This window comes from Manis javanica, chromosome 9, assembly GCF_040802235.1.
Source record: "Manis javanica isolate MJ-LG chromosome 9, MJ_LKY, whole genome shotgun sequence".
In the NCBI taxonomy this organism is placed as follows: domain Eukaryota; kingdom Metazoa; phylum Chordata; class Mammalia; order Pholidota; family Manidae; genus Manis; species Manis javanica.
Window position 1 is genome coordinate 26,559,197 of NC_133164.1, and position 20,440 is coordinate 26,579,636.

General features: G+C 35.1%; 1 long non-coding RNA gene across 4 annotated transcripts in view; it reads left to right on the forward strand.

Annotated features, from left to right (window-relative positions):
• Window positions 1–20,440, forward strand: part of LOC108393289 (uncharacterized) — a 125,087-nt gene that overhangs the window by 53,662 nt on the left and 50,985 nt on the right. For 3 of the 4 annotated variants that reach the window (XR_012121040.1, XR_012121038.1, XR_012121037.1), the window contains exon 2: window positions 14,096–14,336. This is a non-coding gene — a long non-coding RNA (uncharacterized lncRNA). The remainder of the gene's footprint in view (window positions 1–14,095; window positions 14,337–20,440) is intronic. The other variant, XR_012121039.1, reaches the window with a different exon arrangement.

Sequence of the window (20,440 nt, forward strand, 5' to 3'; positions counted from 1 at the left end):
TATACTAAAATTTTTTAAAAATTTCTTTTAAAGCAAATATAATCCACCTAAACATTATTTGGGTCCTAAATATTTTCTAAGTGTGGAGAGGGATCTTGACACCAAAAAGTTTAGGTTTTGCTTTTCTGTCTTCTAAGTGGAGAGGTCCTAATCTCAATGCTGAATCACTTGTGTGAGGGCACTGTGATATGCTGCCAGATGCCCTCTTCAAGGAAAGACTTACTGTCCCAGTTGCTGGGAATGTTGCCACCAACAGTCTTTAGTTGTCAGCCCCTTCAGGGATTGTCTCAGTCTCAGAGAGCTGCCTCACCTAAGGTCATGTCCCTTCTCAGGGTGGCACACATCTGATGATTGGTGGAGGCAGGTACATAAGCCATCCTTGTCCATCTCAGGACACCTCAGAGGGTCCATTCTAGCTCCAGATATCCCCCTGGGATCAGCTGTGGTGTCAGTTAGCCTGTATCAGTATCCAGAATGTATATTCCAGGCACCTTGGTACAGGCTGGTTTGGGATTCTCTAAGGCTAGTTTAGCAATGTGCACAAGGAAGGCAGACTTTGGCTTCTGGGAAGCACCAGTGAAAAAAACCTGATGCTCCTTCTATTTGTATGCTCTTGGGATAAACTGTCTTAAAAATTTTAGGTGTGTAATGAGGAGGCAAGAAATGATCAGGGAAGAGGGTCAAGAGGTTAGTAAGTGTGGGAAAAGCAGACCTTTCTGTTCATCTAGTTCATTTTCACATTTAACATATGCTGACAGGCAATGTCGGATCAGTTGAATAGTGATCAGGATTAGTTGTTGAGAGTGAGTGGATGGTCCCTCATCTGTCTTCATCTCAGGCCTCCCTACCTGGCCTAGAAAACAAAGCTTGGGAGGCAGCCTCATCTGGATCAGGAGTATTTCAGGCTTTAACATTCTAAAAAGTGAGGAAGCTTAGTTGACCTTTCTGTAGCGCCATGTACATGGTGAAGTAGTCACAACAGAACATTTATTTCCAATTTGATAGGGTTAGCTTTCTTGCTCTGGGTATCAAAAACTGTTTCATAGATCCTGGATGTATAAAGGGCACCTGATTTGAAAATGAAGTCAAATTTTATGCTGTGATATTTGAAAAATACCTATCTGTAGCCTGGGTGGTTTAAAAATCTATTCATTTCATAGACACTCATTCATTACCTACTATATGGCAAGAAGTGGGATACAGTATTTCTGACTTTAAGATGCTTCTTAAGATATGTTAGAAGATAAACTGATCCATATTAAAATTTTTATGAGTTTGGACAAAGATTGATTTGAATTAGGCAGCACCGAACTGGAAGGGTTAGGAGCACTCCATTGATAGGAGTTAGGGGCAAGACTTTTCATAGAGAAGATGCTGCAGTGCAGCAAGGAAACTGTTTGATCGGCTATAGCTTAAGTGGTTGCCTTTATTTGCAAAATTCTAGTTGGCTGTTTATGATTGGTTGTCCTTAGGTTTTGATTTCTTAACCTTAAGACATTTACAGGCTTAAGTGTCAGCTTGCTGACATGGGTTGCAAAGGTACTAGAACCACCTCAGCCTTATTTATTAACAGACAGATGATATTATTTGGATCTTATTTAGTCCATTTGCCTGTGCAGGCATAACCCACACATGGTGAAACAGGAAAGAGTTTAACAATTTCAATTGAGATAGCAAAGCACTGAATGTAAGTCATGTATTTTGTGGAAGGAGGACCCTGTTCTGGGAGATGGGGAGCCAATGGTGAACAAACTATTTTGTCCCTCACCTTTATTTTACAGGAGAAAGTGAAAATTAGGACAGAGAAAAATAGATATGACTAAAAAAATCAATGCATTAGGAAAACAAAAAATAAAATAGAGTATTTGAATAACAAGCAGCATGCTTGATCTATTGTAAATCCAAATCATGAGTGCACACATATTCCTTTCAAAATACATAGAACATCACAAGAATTGGTTGTATATTAAGCAACAAAGAAAAACTCAAAAAATTCCCCAAAGCTGAAGTGCTATTGGTCACAACATTTGCCCACAATATAAATAATATTAGAAATAAACAGGAAAAAGATAGTTTTGAAAAGTCCTAAAAATTCTTAAAGGGGGGAAGCAGAACTGTAGTTAGAAAACATTTGGAAATAAACAGTAGCAAGAGGCCTACTTATCAAATCTGTGGGATACAGCCAAAACTGTACTTAGGAAATTTTATAGACATAAATGCATTGACTAGGAGATGGAAGCTTGAAAATAAATAAGCAAGTCATTCAACTCAAGATGCTGGAAAAAGTAAAGCACAGTAGTTAAAGAGAGTAAAAAAAAATAAGAATCATATTTTTGTCATATAAAATTAAACCAAACAAAATACATATAGTAAATAATAAAACATAAAAGTTTTTCTTTGAAATAATCAGGAAATTTTTAAAAAAGATTTGGTGAGTTTTATCAAGAAAAAAAGACACATCAGAAATGAGAAATATGACAAATTACATGGGATTTTCAAATTTTGAGAGAATGCAGTGTTCAACATTATACAAAGAAATATGAAAATTTTACAAAACTCATGGTTTTCATGGACTATATATTAACAATGACTTAAGGACAAATAAGAAAATATAAATAGACCAATAAAGATATAATAAAATGACAAAGACAGTTTAATGGTGAGGTTTTTCAATCCTTCAAGGAAAATATAATTTTATGTTAAAGAAAATATTCCATAGAAATTTAAATACTTTATACCTTATCATAAGGATAGCATAACCTTGATGTCAAAATTACATAAGTGTAGCTCCTAAAAGAAAATGGTGCAACAGTTTAACTTATGTACGTAGATACCAAAACTTTAAATTAAAAAAATGTCACGTGAAATCCACAATGTATTAAAGGCATAGTATCATAACCAATTAGGATTTATCCTAGGAATGCAAGTATGAGCCATCACTAGAGCTCCATCGGGGTAATTAACTACAATAATACTTTTAGTTATTGTTTAATACTTATATATTTATTCAAGAAATATTTATAAAATGCCTACAGTGAGGAAGACACCGTTCTAGATTTTGGGGTAAAAGTGTGAGTAAGACAGATAAGATCTCATGGAGCTTATATGAGATGAAAATCTAAAAATCCACATAACATCTTGATAGATGCTCAAAATATGCTTCAAACATTGATACAATTCAACATTCACTTCTGAAAAAATTTTTTTTACCAGGGAAGAAAAATAGTGTAAAGACAGGCCTGGCTAGAGCTACCTTGGCAACATTACAATATTCCCTTAAATTCAGGAACTAGGAAAGAATGTCAGTTTTCACTCTTAAGTGCTCTTATGTTGGGTGTATTTATATTTATAAATGTTATGTCTTCTGGTTGGATTGACTCTTTTGTCATGTGCAGAGCACAGTGATACTACAGCTTTTGTTTTAAGATCTATTTTCTCTGAGATGAGTGTAGCTGCGCCAGTTTTCTTGGCGTGGAATACCTTCATGGGTGGACAGATTCCTACACATCCTTACTTCTGAAGTGAGTCTCCTGTGGGCAGTGTTGTAGATGTGTCTTTTTTTTTAAATCCATTCAGTCACTCTATGTGTTACAATTGTAGAATTTAGTCCATTTACAATTAAAGTAATTATGAATGGGTATGTACTGATTACCATTTTGTTAATTATTCTCTGGCTTTCTTTGTAGTTCCTCTCTATTCCTTTGTTCTTCTCATTCTCTCTTCCCTTGTGGCTTGATGACTTTTAGGGTTATGTTTAGATTCCTTACTCATTTTCTTTTGTGTGTTTACTATAAGTTTTGCTTTGTGGTTACCATTGAGGCCCACATATATCATCCTATGTATGTATTTAAGTCTTTCGGATGCTGATAGCAACTTCAATTTAAACACATTCAAAAACTCTGTATTTTTGCCGCCCCCCCGACATTTTATGTTTTGGATGTCACATTTTACATCTTATTTTATGTATCCCCTTGCTAATTATTGTTATTTTAGTTTAGTTTACTACTTTTGTCTTCTAACCTTCATAGAAGCTTCACAAGTGATTCATCCACTACCTTTACTATATACTTACCTTTTCTAGTGAGTTTTTTACTTTCATGTATTTTCTTGTTATTAATCAGTGCCAGTTCTCTTCAGCTTAAATAAGTCCCTTTAACATTTCTTGTAAAGCCAGTTTAGTAGTGATGAACGTGTTTAGCTTTTGCTTGTCTGGGAAACTATCTCCCCTTGAATTCTGAATGATAACCTTTCTTGGTCTAGTATTCATTGAAAGTGTTTTCCTTTGAGCACTTTGAGTATGTCACTCCATCCTCTTCTGGCATGCAAACTTTCTGCTGAGAACTATGTTGATAGCCTTACGGGGATTCCTTGTATGTAACAATTATTTTTCTCTTGCTACTTTCAAGAGCCTCTCTTTAACTATCTACTCTTTAATTATAATGTGTCTTGATGTGCAACCCTTTGGGTTTTATCTTATTTGGACTTTATAGGCTTCCTTGCCCTGAATGTCTGTTTCCTTCTCTAGATTAGGGAAGTTTTCAGTCATTACTTCATATAAATTTTCTGCCTTTCTCTGTTTCTTTTATTTCTTCTACTTGAATCCCTGTAATGAATGTCATTCCACTTGATGTCCCATTGAAATTAGATTACTTTTAAATAATTTTAGCAAAAAGTTTTTTATATATATTATATATAACCCAAAGTCACTGTACTGAACACATTACAAATGTCTTGAATTAATTTAAAGGACTAAGTGCTGAACATTTATAAAAGTAAACTTATTCTTTTAAATTGAAATTTGTTCAACTGCAAAATTTGCTCAAAATTGTTAAGTTGACATATAAGAAGGGACACAAAGATAAAACTAAAAGATGATATTCATGTATTACAAAAACCTGTTTATGTTTTAAAATCATATTTGAGACAAAGAAGGAGTACATAATAAAACATTGACTTTTATTGGGAGAAAAGAGCCAATCATTTGAAATCATAAATGTCTTTTTGATTCAGAAAGCACATAATTTAGGAATGACTTAGGGTTGAAAAAGGAGCTTTTTGCTTGTTTGTCTTGCCCCTAGGTGGTGATAAAACTGTTCCAAAGTAAAAAAGACAAGGCAAAAAGACAAATGTAGGCAGGATACTAAGTTCTTCCAGAAGATTCTGGTTTTGATTCTTAGGGATAAGTTGATTCAAGTTATCTGCTCTTTTTCATATTTTTACTCATATGAACAAGGATAATCCTTTTAAGAGCCTTATATCTGGATATTTTCTTCACTGTTTCTCCTTCCTGTCTTCTGTCTTCCACCAAACTTGTCACAAATACAGACTGGGGCACCTATTTTCTAAACTATCATCATTAACTCACTAAACTTCAATTTTGATAGTGGTCTATAATTATAATGACAATATAGACTGCTCAGATTAGGCTATGTTAAAAATTGTTAAATGAATTATATTGCAATTATATTGTTAAATGAGGAATTTTAATGTGCAATTTTACTTATTAAGTCCTTTGCTTCAGATATTTTAAAGAACTTTGCTAAATAATTATGTATCTTGATTATCACATCACATTACACCAGAGTTTCATATGCCTTTGAAGACATACCATTCAGCTAGAAATCCTCTGAGAACTGAAGAATCCGATTTCCAACATGTGTTTCAAAATTTGAACACCATTTCTTTTTTTATTTTTTTTAATTTTTTTTAATTTTTTTTAATTTTTTTTTAATTTTTTTAATTTTTTTTTTTGAGAGGGCATCTCTCATATTTATTGATCAAATGGTTGTTAACAACAATAAAATTCAGTATAGGGGGGTCAACGCTCAATGTACAATCATTAATCCATCTCAAGCCTAATTCTCGTCAGTCTCCAATCTTCTGAAGCATAACGAACAAGTTCTTACATGGTGAACGAATTCTTACATAGTGAATAAATTCTTACATGGTGAACAGTACAAGGGCAGTCATCACAGAAACTTTCGGTTTTGATCATGCAATATGACCTATAAACAATCAGGTCAAATATGAATATTCGTTTGATTTTTGTACTTGATTTATATGTTGATCCCACATTTCTCCTATTATTATTATTATTTTTATTTTTAATAAAATGCTGAAGTGGTAGGTAGATGCAAGATAAAGGTAGAAAACATAGTTTAGTGCTGTAAGAAGGCAAATGTAGATGATCAGATGATCAGGTGTGTGCCTATGGACTAAGTATTAATCCAGGCTAGACAAGGGCAGCAAGACATCCACGGATGCAGAAGATTTCTCTCAAAGCAGGGGGGGGTGAGGTTCTGAGCCTCACCTCTGTTGATCCCCAAATTCTCACCTGATGGCCCCCCTGCGAATGTGCCTGTCTTAGGTTGTTCCTCCCTTGAGGAATCTTACCCGTCTCTGGCTAACCAGTCATCTTCCGGGGCCATACAGGGAAATGTAAAGTTGGTAAGTGAGAGAGAAGCCATATTGTTTGCAAAGGTTAGCTTTTTACTTCTTTGCAGATTTATGCCCTGTGGCTTCTATGCCCAGCACTTGTCTCGAGGTATCTTTACCACCTGGAGGAATTATGATACTCGGTAAATTCGATCTGAGGCACGAATTCTATTTAAGGGTTGTTATTAGGAAGGAAGAAGAAAAGCTATAGATGTAGCATATGAAGGAAACTTGGGAGGATTGATTATTTCTTTGACATATCTTCTTGTATAGTACCTTAAGTATGTATAGGTTTTAAACTACTAACTAATTTGCACACACATATTAACATAATAGGAATACGGTGACATAAACAAAGCAAATCTATAATTACCATCCATCTCCAGTGAAGCCAAGAAAACCAGTTAGGCACCCTAGGCATTTGTGAAAATTTGTCTATGATATGATGGATATTGTCCAACTGTACTTGAACCATCAGACAAATTAAAGCAGCCCATTTCTGGGATCTGTTCACATCCCATATGTTCTTTTAACCATAGATAGTCTATAGTCATGAGATTTTGGAGTGCTACAACTTGCACCCCTCCCAACTCCTGGTTGAGTTCCAACAGTACAGATCCGGTCAAATTCGTTGTCTCACTGTATGCACATGCCAGCCTAGACATCTCCCTCCTCGTTCTTATGGCAAGTCCAGGAGACGGTGGGCTGGATGCAGCCACAACCGCAGCATCGTCCGGATCCCTGTGAACACCATTTCTTTTTAACAAAATATATATTTCTCAGGGAAAAACACAATATTATTTTTTTGTTGTTTTTGAATTCAGATGTATTTTCAACATAAAATGTTGATTGAGGTTTTTCTTTGCTAGTGATAAGCCTGATAGAGAATTCATGAAATTAATTAAATTTTAGATGCTCAACCACCTCCCCATAAGTTTAATATCCCAGTCTGGATAAAGAGGCATACAACTGAGATTGTAAATCCTATTTAATCTGAAGAAAAATAATCCAGTACTATACTAACAAATATTCTAGCAACATTCTGGAAATGAAAATACCTATTTGAGGCCTATCTTTGACATATAAGAAGAGACACAAATATCAACTTTGTATTTGCTATTCTGATATTGTATTAATTACTTCTTTTTCAATAATAGATGATTAAAGAGTAAAGGAGTTGTAGTTCATGCTCGTCATTGGGTTATTTTCTAAAATCAGAAGTTGAAACAGCTACTATTCTGCACAACTATGGGAAACACAGTTTCTTTGGACTATAACATAAAAGGCACTTCCTGGATCAAGGCAGCTCCCTGAGCTAGAATTCTGGATAGAATGACCAATAAGATACTTCCCAGAAAGGCTGTAGAGATATTTATACTAAATAGATATGAGTTTGTTAGGTAGAGCAGCTCAATTTCTTGAGATTAGCCATTCTATATAACAAGGAGAAGAATTTTACCATTACCATAGTACTTCCATAAACATTAACTGAACAGTAGTACATGTCTGGCATTATGTTAAGTAATTCACATTTTTTTCTTAATCCTCAAAATAATAAAAGAAAATTGAGATTTTGAGAGTTAATTAACTTATTCAAGGTAGTGTAGCTAGTAAATTGCAGGAACTAGAGCTAACCCAGGTTTCCCTGACAGAAACAGGTTGCTCATAATACATGCTATGCCACGCTACCACCATAGTTCATTAAACAGTTCCCACTGGCTTGCATTAAAGTTTATGCCATGGACTTCCCAGCCAAGAAATACTTGAACTTGTAATTTTGTCTGAAATTTGAGTGTCCTATATGGAAATATAATGAAGAAGTTCAAGCTTTAAAAACTTCATGATAAATAAAAAAAAGTTCTGTCTCTAGATGTTGGAACAACATATTCAGGCCATGGATGACTTCTCAGTAGTATAATTCTGTGTATTTTCCTCCCTTTTTCCATTGATTCATTCTTCTTGAATTCAGACTATAGAAAGGGACTCTGGCTGAGTTAAATAAGACATATTTATTGAAAGATTGTTGAGATCTCATTATTTGCCCTGAAGGGTAGAGAACCAGGCTCAGAGAATGCTCAGAGAAAAATAGATGTTATGCAGCCAGAACCATACCCCAAATCAGGCCCTGGAAACAATCAGGGGCAGACCCAACAACTAGTAATAATTTTCAGCAAGTGACATTTAGGTGGCAATGCACAGCCAGGACTAGGATGAAGCATATGCAGGCATTTATCTTGGGTTCAAAATTTAAGAGGATTCCTCCCAAAACTCAATAGTTAAGACAAATAATATTTTAAATCAAATATTAAAAAAAAAATCAAAATCAATGCAACAATCCATGATGAACAAAATACCAAATTTTAAATACAAGATGATGGTAAAAGATAGTGCAAGGTACAGAATTAAGGAGGGTTATGTGTGTACATGTACATGTACATGTGCATATGTGTGTGTGTGTGTGTGTGTGTGTGTGTGTGTTACAAGTTCAGTTCAAGGTAGGATGGGTTTGATACATCCACAAAACATCCAAAGCTGGAAACTCTTAATTAAAGTTTGAAATCTTGATCTCGAACTCAAGATAGGGTAGCACTAAATATAGGAATTTAGGGCCTTGGTCAAATAGATGTTACTTGATATTGTGGAAAAAAGAAGAGATCTAGAAGGAAATCTAGAGAAGAAGATGGAGGACTGAATCCTGGAGAATGCCCACATTTAATGGGAGGGAGAGGAATAGAAGGCAGTGGAGGAGAATGGAGAAGTCCAGAAGGTGTCAGGATAACCAGGAAGGAATGCCCTCCTAGAGATCAGAAGAGTAGACACTCATGATTAAGAGGGTTGTTAAAAATGAACAGGATCAGAAAAGGTGCAATGAAGTTAAGCAACCAAAAGCTGTTATTTATAAGCATTTGTCACATATTAAGCAAGCACTGTGCAATATATTTAACATACATATCTCTTTGAATCCTCATATAACACCATAAGGCAGGTCTTTTTTTCTTTTTATATATGAAGAGACACCAGGATTTGGGGAAGCAAAGAACTTGCCAAGGTCACACAGTAATAAGTGACAGAGGGATATGGAGCTCAGGTCTGTCTGAATGCAAACTCGTGTGTATGGTATTTCCTACCAGACTCATAGTTTTCATCTCTATCTGATTATCAGGATCAACAGTGAAGCTGTAAAAAATGCAGACACTAAGGCTTCTGCCCTGGAGATGCTGATTTTTCAGGTCTCAGTTAGTGTCAGGAGACCATTGTTGGTTGTCTTTACAGTTAAACAACTATAAAATAAAGGGTTTGGACCAGATGATAGTGAAGCTCAATGATTTGTGACAAATGTTCATAAGCAAAGCAGATAGGCAGTGACATAATGAAGTATACATGCTTTTTTTTCTTAAAAAAGTGACTTTGTAATTTCAGTAAAAGAGATTGCATATTCCTTTGTACTATTGGCACCAGTCAATTCAATAGTCAGAAAAGTATTATCATAGTGAAATCACTGAGTATATTATTCTCAAGCCCTTAGAATCTGCAAAACATGACCTCTAATAAATCATCTTATATCAGCACTTCAGTGTAGGATAATGCACAACATATCCTGTCTCTTTTAATAGTCATCCGAGTTACCATTTGCTGCATATCACCATTTTGCTCATAAAGGAGAATATCTGCTTCATTAAGTAAATAAGAGCAAAAAAACTAAGTGAGTTTTCTTTCTATTAAATGAAGTCTTATTTAATGTGGTAATATTTGGTCTTGATTCTCTTAGTGCAGTTCAAAAATTAGCCTATATGTAGAGCACTTTAATAAGTGCTACTAGTTTTATTTGACACTGAGCACAGTGTTGTGCACAGACTATAGGTTAATATTATTGAATGTTTGTTGAATATCTGTAAAGCAGAGAAAACCCAAAAGGTATGTGGTAGTTATTTATATAGCCTATACAGGATATCAATGTATTCTTGATTTCTAAAAATTACACTTATGATCATTTAATCAAGGACAAAATACAAGCACAAATAGCATCATACTAATAATATTTTACACTTAGAGAAAAAAATACAGAAGACTTTAAATGGTTTGTATTTTCTTATGGCTGTGCATACCATAGATCCTTATAACTTATTAAATTAAAAAACTGTGTATAGTAGGATAAGGTTACAAATTATTTATATCATTATTGCCTGTGCATGCCAATCAAATAGCATCTAAACCACAAAATTACAGAAACAAACTATACATATGACTTTTGATGGAATTTATCTTACCTTTGGGATTGTTATATTAGACTATAACCCTTGGGTTTTGTATGTGTCCTTTGTGGAAGAATTTCAAAACACTTTGCAAACACTGAACATTACTTTGGATACCAGTGAAAAATGACACATTAGTAATTGATCTGTGTATGGCAGTACCCACCGGGACACTTGTACTCAAGACCTATAAGACTTAGGCAGGTTCCTTGATAACAATTATAGTGGAATGAAAATCACTGTAGTCTTGCACCACAATTTTTACCAAAGATTGACTCCTGTTGGAAAAGTTAACAGAATAGTTGCTGGAAAATCATCATCTAAAATACATTTGTGTTCATTTCTGGTGTTCTGAATGAAGCCTAAATTTTAGTTATTGGTCATGTCTTAAAGTAACAGTACATTAATCATAAGAACTACTATTTACTGAGAGCTTATTGTTGCTTGGCACTTAACATACATCTCATTTAATCCCTATAATAACCACTTAAGGTGGTTTTTAAAAATCCTTTCTTATAGAGAGTCATAGTATGCTCTGATCAAACTCACAGAGTTATTAAGTGGTGGAGCCAGAGTTTGAACCCAAGTCTTTCTGACTCCAAAATCTGGGCTGTTAATCATTAACACCAATGCATCTATAAGTTTATGGTATTCAATAGGACTAACTGCTATATTATGAGTGGATTAATATGCAGAGTAATAAGAAACCCAGCCAATTCTGCTGGCTGACCTGAGTGTCAAACCATGATCTAAGTAGTCTGCATTGTTTTAAAATAGTGAAGGGGTCATAATACACTCTTCACACATATTTTTTTTTAAAGGGCATCTCTCATATTTATTGATCAAATGGTTGTTAACAACAATAAAATTCTGTAGAGGGGACTCAATGCACAGTCATTAATCAACCCCAAGCCTATTTCTCAAGAGTCTCCAATCTTCTGAAGCATAACGAACAAGTTCTTACATGGTGAACAAGTTCTTACATAGTGAATACGTTCTTACATGGTGAACAGTGCAAGGGCAGTCATCACAGAAACTTTCGGTTTGATCACGCATCATGAACTATAAACAATCAAGTCAGATATGATTATTTGTTTGATTTTTATACTTGATTTATATTTACACATATTTTTTTAAACTGAATATTTTCAATCCTTAAATTCTTTAACACAACAGATTTTATACAGACCATTGCCAGAAATGATGTTGTCTGAAAAGCCATAAATCATAAATAACTATTGAAAAGCTCTGGCAGAGATTTCATAATGAAATATGGTGTTTGCTTTATTTTCTTTTAGCACTTTAAAGATGTTACTCTGTCTTTTGGCTTGCATACTTTTTCATAAGAAGTGTGCTGTTGTTCTCTCTTTTGTTCTTTGGTTTATAATATATCTTCTTTCTCTGACAGAGTTCATGATTTTTTCTTTATCTTTGGTTTTCAGTAGTTTTAATAGGACATCCTTAGAGTTTTGTTTGTTCGTTTGTAATTATTATTGTTTATTGGAGATTCTGTGATCTGTGATTATGTGTTTTATTATTTTTGGAAAAGTCTCAGCTATTATATCTTCAAATATTTATTCTGCCCTGTTCTCTCTTCTTTTATTTCCCATTTGTATAGCAGCCAATCTTCTTCCCTTCCATGGTCTGCTGCCAGTGAGCCAGGACTAGTGTCCCATCTCTCTGTGGAGACACCCATCTTTCCTTAGATTTTATAATGCACCTTAGTGCTCCCCAATGGGCTTAAGAAAGGTTATGATTTTGTAGTTTATCTGGCTTCTTCTCTTGTTAAGATGGGAGAAAACACTTTCCCACTTTTTACTTTGTGGACTGAAGCAGGAAATCTCTTTCACTTTTGAGAAGTTTATGATAAGATATTTCCCTTTAAGATGGCCTCGACGACAGTATAGATATTTTATCAAAACTTCTGGTTACTTCTTATGAAGAAGAAGATTCAATTGGTGTATTATCTGCCATATATTATAGTCCTTTACAGGTGTTTCTTCAGTATCATTATCACTTATGTGTCACCAAATCTAATAGCTGGCAGCTAATCAATTTTTCTTCTAAGAAAGAAACCCAGATATTCTGCATGTAGTATGGTCAAGAAAACATGATGATTACCCACTAAATTAACTACATGATTTCCTCATGAAATATGTTCAATAGAGATTAACAAAGTTTGATAGTTTATGAAGAGTTTGAATTTGAGTATTTTATTCTTCAATGCCCTTCTGTTCAAGGAAGAGACACCATTCAAAAACATCTGAAAGAAAGCTCAATTTATTATAATTTATTATTAGTTCCTGTTCAAGAAGAAACTTGTTATTTGTAGAGTACAGTCCCTCTGAAGAAAGCAGAGTGATCTTATAGTAGATTCTGAAGAGGTGTGGAGTTCACTGATGGCTGACATTCAGGAATACTGAAGAAAACCTATGACTGATAGATTTGGGTGGGTTTAAACCTGGTTCTGTGGTTACTAGTTTATAACTTGGGCTAAAGTCAAAGAATAGTCATGTGCTTCCTTTCTTGAACTTGAAAAGAGAAATTTCGTATTCTCATTCTATACTTAAGGTAAAAAAACGCTTTAATGTCATATGTATACCTGCTTATTTGATTGCATTTAATCAGATGAGAGGGTTCTGGGAGATGAAGGTTGTGCACCAAAATCTGGGTTACAAAGTAATAGATGGCACAGAACATTAGGGGTACCAGTTAGGATTTTGGGGGCAAGCAACAGAAATCAACTCTGGCTACTTTAGGGGAAAAAGTTGGGGAATTGATCAGATGGATATTGATCACAGAATCAGTGGAAGGAAAGAGTACTATGCTTGAAAAATGGGCAGAAACCCCAGCAGTTTCAGAGGTGTCAAGAAACAGCATGTGGAAGGAAGAAAGCTGTCTTCTAGCAGGGACAATATGCGCAGGATGGGAGTGCTTCGTAGCCCACTGCCACTGCTTCTTGGAGAATCCAGACATGCATGTGCTTTCATATGTGTAATCAGCAAATATTTACTGAGAACCTACCCCATGGTGGATTCTGTTCCTAGGTACAGGCATACCTCATTTTACTGCACTCAGCTTTATTGCACATTGCAGATACTGCATTATTTTATGGGTCAAAGGTTTGTGGCAACCTTGTGTCAAGCAGGTCTTTTGGTGCCATTTTCCCAAGAGCAACTGCTCACTTTGTGTCACATTTTGATAATTCTTGCAAATATTTCAAATATTTTCATTATTATTATATTTATTGTGGTGATCTGTGATCAATGATCTTAGCTGTTACTATTGTAATTGTTTTGGGGTGCCATGAACTGCACCTGCAAGACAGCTGAATTTAATTGATAAATGTCGTATGTCATGACTGCTCTCCTGATCTGTTGTTTCCCTGTATCTCTCCCTCTCCCCAGACTTCCCTATTTCTTGAAACACAACAATATTAAAATTAGGCCAGTCAGTACCACTATAGTGCCCTCTAAGTGTTCAAGTGAGAGGAAGAGTCAATCGAAGTCACAATGTTCACTGTTGTCATTTTAAGAAATTGCTACAGCCACTCTAACCTTCAGTGACCACCACCCTGACCAGCCAGCAGCCATCAACATGGGCAAAACCCTCCATCAGCAGAAAGATTACAACTCACTGAAAGCTCAGGTATGCTTAGAATTTTTTATCAGTAAAGTATTTTTTAATTAAGATATGTACAGTGTTTTTTAGACAATGCTATTGCACACCTAATAGACTACAGTATAGTATAAATGTACTGGAAAACCAAAAAATTCATTTGACTTAATTTATTGTAATGGTCTGTATCCACAGTATCTCCAAGGTACTGGAAATGCAGTTGCCATTGCTCCCTTGAAATTTACATTCTGAGGAGGGAGACTGATGATAAATAAAAAAGTAAATATATGTTCAGATAATGACAAATGCTGAAAAGGATGAGCTGCAACTTGAAACAAGATATTTAAGGTGGCTCCCACAAATGTGACATTTTTCACAGAGAACTGAAGTAAAAGAAATAGAAAGTCATGTGGATACATGGAGGGTGAATGTTCCAGACTAAGAAAACAGCCAATGCAAAGGCTCTGAGACATGAAAGTGTGGGGCACTGGTGTGATTGGAGGAGTTAGGGGTGGTGTCGGAGGTGACTAGTTCAGAGGTCAATGAGGGTTGGGTGGACAGTTGGGTAGATCATGTAGAACCTTGAAAGCCATTCTAAAGACCTTGGCATTTATTAATTTTTTCCAGCATTACTGAGATATAATTGACATACAGCATGACATAAGTTTGAAGTGTACAACATAATGATTTGATATATGTATATATTGCAGAATGATTACCACATTGAATTTAGCTAACACATCCATAGACTTGCATACTTATGATTTTTTTCTTGTGATGAAACTTTCAAGACATGCTCTTTCAGCAACCTTCAAATATACAGCAAGTGTATTTGAAAGTGTTAACTATAGCCACCATGCTATAGATCACATCCCCAGAACTTATTTATCTTATAAACTGGAAATCTGTACCTTTTGATCACTTACATCCTACATCACACATTGGGGAACTATATCCTACTAGGACTATATGACTGAAACAATAGGAAATTCTCCAAAACTGAGAAGGGGAATTAGATACCGTATAGACAAAACACTAACACATGTCAGGAATTATAATGTTGTTTCAGCTTGTCACAGGTCCTAAAAGCAGAAGATATGTGTGGCCACAAATTCTTCCTATCCCTGTATGTGCACCTATTTGCAGGGTGTCTTAGCATATGTTCCTTTCAAAAGATGGTGTTTATTCCTTACTCCTTGAATCTGTGCATATAGGATTGCTCTATTTCAATGAGACATTAATTGAAGTACACCACAAGTGGCTTGAAAAGTGTGCAGTGGGACTTACGTTATTACTTCTTTGGAACCCTGGAAGTACAGCTATGTGTAGAAGCTCAAGCTAGCCTACTGAATAGTGAGAGACACAGCCCAGTTAACCCACCCATCACTCCACTGACAGCCAAATGATAGACATGGGGAGAGGCCACCCTAGATCATCCAACCCCCAGTTGATTTGTCAGCTGGCTCCAGACATGTGAGAGAGCTCAGGAGAGATCTGTGGAACTGTTTTAGCCAATCCACACAGTTACAAACTGAATAAAATCGTTGTTGTTTTATGCCACTAGGTTTGGCATGGTTATTGTATAGCAAAAGGTAACTGATCATCTACAAATTCAATGTAATCCCATTTAAAATTCCAACATATTATTATTATTCTTTTTGGGTATTGACAAGCTAACTCTGAAGTTTATGTGGAGAGGCAAAAGACCTGAAATAGTCAACACAATACAGAAGGGGAAAAACAAAGTCAGAGGACTGACACTACCCAACTTCAAAGATTGTCATAAAGTTGCAGCAATCAAGGTGGTTTCTTGGTGGTGTTGGTATTAGTGATAAAATAGAGAAAAAGATGGTTGGAACAGAATAGAGAGCCCAGAAATAGACCAACACAAATAGAGTCGACTGATCTTTTACAAAGGAGCAAAGGAAACACAATGGAAAAAAGACAGTTTTTCAACAAATGCAAGCATGTGTTATCACACAGCATTACATCAAATGTGATGGATACACACATACAAGAAAGTGAATCTAGACACAGACCTTACACTCTTCACAAAAATTAACTCAAAATGGATCACAGACCTAAATGTAAAACATTATAAATTACATTTTTATACAGATTTAATGTAAAAATGTAATTTATGTTTTATATAACTTTTAACATTTCTAGAAGATAAATAGCATAGAGAAAATCTAGATGACCTGAGTATGGATATGACTTTTTAGATACAATGCCAAAGGTATAAACCATGAAACAATTAATAAGCTAGTTTCATTAAAATTAAAAACTTCTGCTCTGTGAAAGACAATGTCAAGAAAAGGAGAAGACAAGTCACAGATTAGGAGAAAATTTTTGCCAAGACATATCTGACAAAGGACTGTTATCCAAAATATACAAAGAATTCTTAAAACTCAACAATAAGGAAAAAACAACTAAAAAATGGGTCAAAGGCCTTAGCAGACACTTCACTAAAGAAGATACACAGATGGTAAATAAGCATATGAAAATATGCTCCAATCATATCATATGTCATTAACTAAACAAGGTATCACACACCCCTACTAAAATGGCTAAAATCCAGAACACTGACAACACCAAATGCTGGTGAGCTTGTGGAGCAACAGAACTTTCATTCATTGCTGGTGGGAATGCAAAATGGTGCAGTCATTTTGGAAAGTAGTTTGGCACATTCTTAAAATGTAAGTATACCCTTATCATATAATCCATCAATCATGTTTCTTGGTATTTACCCAAAGGAACTGAAAACTTATGTCTACACAAAAACCTACACATGGATGTTTATAGCAGCTTTATTCATAATTGCCAAGACTTGGAACAACCCAAATGTCCTTCAGTAGGTGAATGAATAAATAAATGGTGGTATATCCATAGAATGAAATACTATTTGCCACTAAAAAATGAACTATAATGTCATAAAAAGACATGGGAGGACTTTAATGCATATTACAATGTGAAAGAAGGCAGTCTAAAAAGGCTACAGCTGTTTGATTCCAACTACATGAGATTCTCAACAAAGCAAAACTATGGAGACAGTAAAAAAATTTGTGGTTTCTAGGGAGAGGGGATGAATCCGTGCATCACAGAGAGCTTTTAGGGTGGTGCAACTATTCTGTATGAAACTACAGTGGCAGATACATGTCATTATACATTAGTCAGAATGCATTGGAATGTATAACACTAAGAATGACCCCTAATGTAAATATGGACTTTGGTGATAATGATGTGTCAATGTCAGTGCATAGGTTGTAACAAACAACACTCTGGTGGGGGAAGTTGATAGTCAGGGAGGGGCAGGGGATATGGAAACTTTCTGCTCAAATTTGATTTGAATCAAAAACTCTAAAAATAGTCTACTAAAAATACTAGGTTAATAAATATTCAAAATTAAAAACAAAAACAAAAAACTGATGACTTGCTTTTACTTACAAATCACAAAATATTTGTGTTTAAAGACCAAAAAGGCCTAAAGTTAGAAATGGTTGTATAATTATTAACAGTAGCAAGATATTCTTTTTCAACTAGAATGAAGAATATACTATTAGGTTTTGGTTGAAGAAATGGAGGAAAAGCCTGTTTATTTATTTGCAAACATGACTGTGCCTGAACAGGAAGACCCCAGACTCTTAATTGGAGAGATGATGTCTCATCTTCAAGAAAGAAGAGAATAAAAATGCAATGCCTTTGGATAGCAAAATAAACCCACTTTGAGTTTCTACCCATTAGCATTGGTGGACAGTCTATTAGGCACAGATTCTGGGGCAGAGATTCAGTTCACTTTTTCCTGTCCTCAGTTTATTTCGAATAAATATCCAAATAAACATTACCTCACATGCTCCCAGAAGTGACGGATACCATCTCTGGGCTATTTTCATTCTGAGCAATTTATCTGGAGGTATCTCTGAATGGACGAACACATTGATGATCATCATATTATAAACTCATCACTTTTTGAAAACCAATTTAAAGTAATTTTCAAATGAAAATTATGTCCTAAATGATTTTCAAACCAGTTAAATAATTTATTTGAGGGTTTCTGTTTTACAGACAATCAAAGTAGTATTGTCCTGTTTGGTAAGATATTGCTTCCAAAATTCCCAAAGCACTCCCTCTTAAAGAGTCCTAAGATCTAACAGGCACACTCAGGGCCGCTAAAGTAACCCAAAGAACATTCGGTGGCTTCCCTTGGAAAGTCACAGCATAAATGCCTTTGCTGGTGAGAATTCTGATAGAGGAAAGATACATTATCTCATGATGCCAGTACCAACAGAATGTTCAAAGTGAAATTGTTTCAAATTTATTAAAGGCAGTATTTTGTTTTATTTTATTCCAGCTTTTTTAGTTACAATTGACAAATGAAATTGTAATTTGATGGCAGGAATCCTTTCATAATGTATGAGTATTTAAAATCATGGTATAATATATGACAAATCTGTTGGTTTGTATGACTGCTTTATAAGACAATATCATATTGTTATGTGTATATATTATATATGTATTTTATGTAATATGGAAAGCATTATATAAATAGGCTCTTCTTTATGGATCTTAAATATGGACTCTTTTCCCAGCCAATCTACTTAAGACTTATCCAAAGACAGTTTCAATTTGTTTTTGAAGAACAAAAACAAAAACTGTATAATGTTCCAGCAACAAAGGTAGCTAAGCAGCTCAGAGATGTTTGGGCTAATATTCTGCCTAAGGCAATCTTCATGTTATCAGCCCATCCTCAGCTCATCATCCTTTCAATAATGTAATATAAGTGGCTAAACCCCTAGAGCTGATTGTATCACAAAGGGATTACCCCAGTCCCATTCTGGGAATTAAACCTCCAGACAAAGGGCAGACAGCTGGGCTGCCTGCATCAATTTGACCTAGGTTATTTTCTACGTACATTAGTACAATCTGCTGCCACAGGACAGAATTGTAAACATTCTAGCTGTGTTCTCAAGACTCTGTTTTTAAAACGCTAACATCCTTCAGTGGGCTTTAAGTACTCAATAATATAGTTAAATTTGCAGCAACTGAGGATATAGAAGGGAACCTAATGAAGCTGAAAAGGCTTGGGATTCTTCAAGATGTGTTTGTGAGTCTGAAAATTACAGGCACTGAGTTGAACGTTGGCAAAGAACTGCACGTGAGGTCTGTAATCACTCCACACACTGATGACTCCCCCCACACAGGTTTTTAAGAACTTTTTCCTTCCTGTTGACTACCTTACCATTTGGAAAACTGGATTATATTTGAAATTGGAATTGCAGTAAACAGTGTCACTATTTTTACTGGTATTTTCTGTTGTCTTACAAACATTTGAACAAAAAATAGTGTATTAAAGGGTTTCTGCTTTGGAAATAAAATGTCCAAGGGGAAGGTTTTCAGATTTAACCCAACATTGTGATATAATTACTTGTAAGTAATTTACACACTTGTGTGGAAATATTAGTTCAGAGTTTTAAGAGATTTTTGTCAGTGTCCAATGTATCTGAACTTTGGAAATGCTGCCAATTCCATGCCTTTACAAGATGCTGCATCCACAACCTTTAATCACTCTTCAGTCTTACTGCCTCCTGTGAAACTCCTTTGTCAAATGGGATGACATAGTAAAAGGGACTACATTGGAAAGAGCTTTCCCAAATAACACAATATTTTGGTGGCTAAGATGTGCCTGGCAGCTAAATAGGAATCTTATTTCAATTGAACTCTATTTAGGCCTCAAATCAGGATGTTGCACAGTTTGATTTTAACACAATCAGTCAAATTACCCTAGCCCTGATGGCCCAGAACCTGATAGATAGTGGCAGCTAAACCCAATGATGTTAAGAGTAACAGTATTAATGGAAACAGAAAATTAGACTTACAGTTCTAGAATGAATTCATGTGCTCTAGAATAAATGTATCCTGAGATATGTTGGGTAGCACAGTCTTTGTATTATTGATAGGCAAAGCAATAAACATTGAAGAATATATAGGGCTGATCAAACTTTTCCTGGGACTGAAAATCTTTTGAAAAGTAGGTACTCCTAAGGCTAATTTAAGCTCCATATCAAAAGATGGGCACTGGACATTTCATTTAAATTTTGTTACAATATTACCAGCACAGATAATGAATGTGAAAA